Here is a 6,000-nt window from a genome sequence, read left to right on the forward strand (position 1 = left end):
ACAAAATCAGTATTATTTTTTGGATCTATTTAAGAAAATAAACTAATAAATTAATTCCCATAACCTATAATTATTTATGCATATGTTCTATTTTTTATTTAAAGTAAATCTTAGTGGGATTGCATCAATTTAAAAATATACACATAAATCATATTGGGTTGGATCACCTTAATGTTTTTAAAGGGTTAATAATTAAATTCGTTTCTAAAAAGATATTGTATTTTTCATTTTTATCTCTAAATGATTTTTTTTATTTTCATCCATTCGTGTTTCTGTTAGTTTTTTAACATTGCCGTTAATGTTTTGATTATCTAAAACATAAAGTGATAGCACAATATAGTAAAAGACGTAGTTTTACACTTAAAATATGTGGATTCTCCTTCACTCTCACTTTTACTCTTTGCTTCCTTAACTCATGCCCTACCATCACAAACACGAAGAAGATCGCAATATTATCTACAATCACTAGAGTAGTTGTAGAACATTGTTAGTGCATCTGTTTTGGAGCTTAGAATGTGCTAGATCACACGCCTCCAACTTTCCTTAACCCTGTTCTGATTCCTATGGAAACTCTCCAATCTGGTAAACCAAGAGTTTCATCAATGTTTGGTCAAACGCAGCAATGAATCATGAAACTAATGATGCTAACAATAAAAACTCCGTTTCATCAATTGGGACATTGTCTATTTCTTCTCTTAATTTATCAATGGGAGGTAGATATATGCATGAAGAAGTGGGGTTAGACCTAATGAAAGAGAAAGAGTCAGAAAAGAACAACACAAGCAATGACAATAAACCTGACTTCTCGAATTAGCTCACATCACCTTGGGTAGCTTCAACCACCACTCTTGGTGGTGCACTAGCTGAAGTTCTTATCCCAAGTACAATCACTTCAACCAATGATGGTACCACCGCAACTTCCAATTCGAAACCGTCATCTCCAACTAGGATAATGGCATCATCTCAATATGGGATATTGCACAAGACACTTGCCTCATCGTTCTTCCTTCTTCACATGCGTGAGTGCGACAGCAACCCACCACCATGACCTCCACTTCCACTCCTATCATGACCTTGAAAATGAATTTTTCGTCTCTCAACAACTGTTGGATATGCAACAACACTCAAACAATGCATTCATGTTTATAGGAAGATGGGGATTAGGGTTTTTTTAATTGAGGTTTAGAGACTAAATTGATACAATTTTTTAAACATATCTCATCAGCAACACACAGGACATGCCACATGTAATCCGTGCTTTCACTTCATGTTTCAGGTCAGCAAATCATTAATGACAGTGTCAAGAAACTAACAGAGGGACAAACGTAATTTTAAAAAAATTATGCAGGAACTAATTTGATTAAAAAAATTCATTCAGAAAAAAAAAATAAAAAATGTGTGATGAAAATAAAAAATGCGTGATCTTTCAATGAAAAATTTGACTATTAACCCGTTTTTAAAATCACTATTAAATTGCACTAGACACATGCAATTTAAGACTTGTTAAAGCAAAAACCTGTTTATAAATCGCAGTAACTTATTGCAATTTCTAGTTTGTTTCCTAAATTTTTAAAAACTCAAATCAAACCTAACTGTTTTATTCATTTAATCTTTCAGTTAAAAATCAATTTCTGATATTTTAATTTTATTAGTCTTTTTTTGTAAATAATCAAGAAAGAAAATAAAAAATTTACTGTAGTTAACATTAAGCAATATCGTTGTTATAATTAATCCACTTTAAAAGTTATAGTAGGTCAAACAATAATCTTCTTCCTTACATGTCACAACAGAATATTTATCTATAGTAAGCTGGTAGATTTTTTAGAAATCGAGTAACAGTATGTATAATATATTGTAGTAAGTTGGTGTATTTTTTTTTATTATGAATGTTAATTTTTCTTTAATTTTAATTATAAAATCTAACTCTCATATTTGAGGAGTTATAAAATTGATAAAAAAATTTGACCCTCAGATTTCATGAAGATTGAATTGTGTTAAAATTTAGTGGAACATAAATTTGTAGGTCATATTTGTATATTTAAAAAAAAATAAAAAAATTCAAAACCTCTTTAAATTTGTATACCCAAAATTTGACTGTTCGATATATTGATATTCGACTCCACATAATGGTGAAACATGCCAAGTTCCAATAACGTTGAAAAATACAATTGTTGGCCCAATATTAAAATTAAAAGTGTAGTGAGGTAGCCACTAGCTTTGATGTTACCTTGTAAAAATCTAACACAATTAGTTAATTAGATTCATACGTTTAAAAAACTTTTTTAAATAAAAAATTTTAAGAATTTAGTTGCTTTTGCTAAAAATTAGAGAAGTTATATCCGTTCAAATTATGGCCCAAATAGTTTAAGATCAGGGAATCTACAAAGATTGGACCATTCTAAGAAAGTCATTAAGCCTAAAGATCCAGTCCAACGAGATTCTGGATCTGCCAATCCGACTTGTTCAGAACACGGGTTCCACTACCTGTGTTCAACCCGAGTTGTGCAGCAAGTAGGGCCTCTCTCACCCCACTACCTCATATGCTATCTACATATCATCATCTATTACAGCATTAGAGAACCTCCCCAAAAATTAGGAAAAATCACCAACTACTACAAGTGTAGAAATACAGAAGTGATGGCCAAGTCATCACTTCCTCTATAAATATCTCATTAATGTCAAATATTTCTCAATCCCAATCTATTTAAATCTGTTTAAAACTCTTGCTAACTTAAACATTGGAGTCTCTTGTAAGTACCTCTATCATCATCCATTCATGAACGTCGAATAACTTTATTATCCTGGCAAATAAATCAGGGCCTCATCTAAAAGAGTCTAGACCTCACGTCTAGGACCATATCACTTTTGTTTTAGGTAGTCCTTCGGAACACTGGCGTTGTTGCAGAGGACCAGAAAATCTACCATCAACCATGGCAGACGTTCACCCAGAAGATAAACATACTGCATCAGACTCAGAATTACAAAATGGAGGTCACCACAATGATGATCGAGCACTCTCTCTATATATCATCATTCTAAAAGAGATAAAAGGGAGCAAGGAAGGCGAAGAACAAGCCCCCAAATTCACATCCTATAAGGACTGAAAACTAGAAATGCAGCAGAAATCATGGATGTTGTCCATGGTCACTAAAGATGACTCGAGGAATTAGAAACCGAATTAGAAAGATAAAGAGAATCCGGGCGACAATTGTGGAGGGAGTTGCACAATCACAAAGAGCTAAAAGACAAATTGAAGAGGTTGGAAAATGACTTAAGGAATAGGGAAAGTCTAGAAGCAAAAAACTTGGCTCCCTTAGGAAGTGATTCCTTTTCTGAGGAGATCATACATGCTAAAGTTTTCAAGAACTTTAAGAACCCAGACATGGACCTTTACGACAACAAAACAGACCCCTCCGACATCTCCTTAATAATTCTAAGAGTTGTATGTATTTAGTGGATGCTTATGATACGACCCAATGCAAATATTTCCAATCACCTAACTAAGGCGACAATGAAGTGGTTTGATAACCTATCCCCAAGGTCAGTAACATGTTTTGATTATTTGGCAAAGAACTTTCTTATCCACTTTTCTATCCAAAAAGACAAAACCAAGTATTCTCCGAGTTTGTTAGGAATGAAACAGAAATTAGGAGAATCCTTAGAGCCTATATAAAAAGTTTCAATAAAGCCTGGTTAAAAATCCAGAGCCTACCTATAGAAGTGACCATCATGGGATTAGTAAATGGCCTTAAAGATGGACTATTCTCACAATCAATTTTGAAGAAGCACCTGACCTCCCTCCACGAGGTACTTGAAAGAGTAGAGAAGTACATTAACATGGAAGAAACTTCACAACTAAAAAAGCCTCACCAGAACGAAAAGATCAAACAAACCAACAGAAAGGAGGAATAGAAAAAGAATAAAGACTATTCTAGTCGGACAAAAATATACATTCCTACACTTCATTAAGGGTGTCCCTAGTTGAAGTTTACAGGGATATTTGTCAAGTGAAAAAGTAATCACCTCCACGACCCATCCAAAGCAAGAAAGGTGATAGCAAGTTGGAATATTGCAAATACCATCGCACTTATGCTCACCAAACCAACGATTGTTGTGACCTAAAAAATGTCACTGAAAAGCTCGTGCGAGATGGAAAGCTTGATAAGTATCTGGAAACCGACAAGGTAGACAAAAAGCACAAGACACCCAGGGAAGATAACAAGATAAGAGAAACCGAGGGATCAGATGAACCCAAAAGAAGGAGGTGTACTAGGTCAGAACGGGACAGCAATAACCCTTATCTACCTAAGATTACCTTCATCAACGAGTACACCCGGGGAGTGTTATCCTACCATGATGATCCAGTAGTAATCATAATGGTTTTGGCGAATGCCAACCTACACAGCACTTTAGTTGACCAAGGTAGCCTGGCCGACATCTTTGCAGATCTTAGTTAGGCGGCTAGAAATTATAATTTGCCACGGAAAGCATATAAAATGAATAAATAAATAGAACGTTACTAATGAGATGAGAATTCAGTGGTATAGAATGGTTGAGGCTTCAGAGATGCTTTTTCTTTTTGGATGAACTTTTCTTACCATCTTCTTTAATAACCTTCTGATTCCTTCAATGGCAGCCGTAAGTGATTAACTCATGTCCTCTCATCAAGTTAACCTCCTCTACTGCAGCAATCTACCATGTTGAGATGACTCATGTCCTCTCATCAAACCACCTCTAGGTTTCTCACTGTACCAGAAGATGAGATTCTAAGCAGTCCACTTTCCTTCACGATCCTACTCAAGATGCCATAGATAAGGCAGATCTTTTGGATTAGAAAGTGCTACTTCTCTGACTCTAGCCTTAACGCCACAGAAACTTCACGCACCCATAGTCAACGGGATTATATGTCACATATCCAGAGTTGCTCAAATGCTCTATAGGAATCCGCAATGCAATCTCTAGCTTTAGTTCAACGCTATTCGGGTCAAGAATCACACAGAACCCATGTAGAACAAGGGTGATTGTCACAGGTCACCCTCAATTCATAAGATAAAGAACGAGGTTGCATAAGAGAATAGAATCAGGCACATTAAATAAAAATAGTAATATTATTGATCCATGAAACTCAGCAGAGCTCCTAACCTTAACCTTAGGAGGTTAGTGACTTATACTGTAAAAAAGTAATGAAAATATTTGAATGGGGGAGGAAGAAGATCCTAAACATGGGTGATCTTCTCCTATATATACTAATCTAATGACTAAGAATTACAGAAATATGATAGACTAGACTTAGGAGTGCAAAAATTTACTTCTGGGGCCCATTTAATGAGTGTTTGGACTGAGCTTGAGTGTCTCCCATGTGCTAATGTCCCTTAGGGGTATTGAACGCTGGCTAGGGACCCCCTTTTGGGCGTTGAACTCCAGTTGCTCCCTTGTGAGCGCTGGACGCCAAGAATGAGGCTGGTGGCTGGCATTAAATGCCAGTTTTGGGCCTTCAATTCCAAGATAAAGTATGAACTATTATATATTTCTGAAAAGCCCTAGATGTTAGCCTTTCATAGCCATTGAGAGCGCGCCATTTGAACTTCTGTAGCTCTAGAAAAGCTCCTTCAAGTGTACGGAGGTCAGATCTTAACAGCATCTGCAGTCTTTTCTCTGCTTCTGAATCAGACTTCTGCTCAAGCTCCTCAATTTCAGCCTGAAAATACTTGAAATCACCATAAAACACACAAACTCAAAGTAGAATCCAAAAATATGAATTTTGCACTAAAACCTATGAAAACACAAGAAAACTTAAACAAAACATACTAAAAACTATATGAAAATAATGCCAAAAAGCGTATAAAATATCCGTTCATCAGTTAAAGCAAAACTACATCAAGAACTCAAGCAGGAGCTAATCAAACTCCTACAAAAGAATTTGGATTTGTTTTCGTAGAAAGAATCTGATATCTCTGGTATCTTGCTCGAGCTAATGTGACAAAAGCTATCAATATATCA

Source organism: Arachis duranensis, chromosome 5, assembly GCF_000817695.3.
Source record: "Arachis duranensis cultivar V14167 chromosome 5, aradu.V14167.gnm2.J7QH, whole genome shotgun sequence".
Taxonomy (NCBI): Eukaryota; Viridiplantae; Streptophyta; class Magnoliopsida; order Fabales; family Fabaceae; genus Arachis; species Arachis duranensis.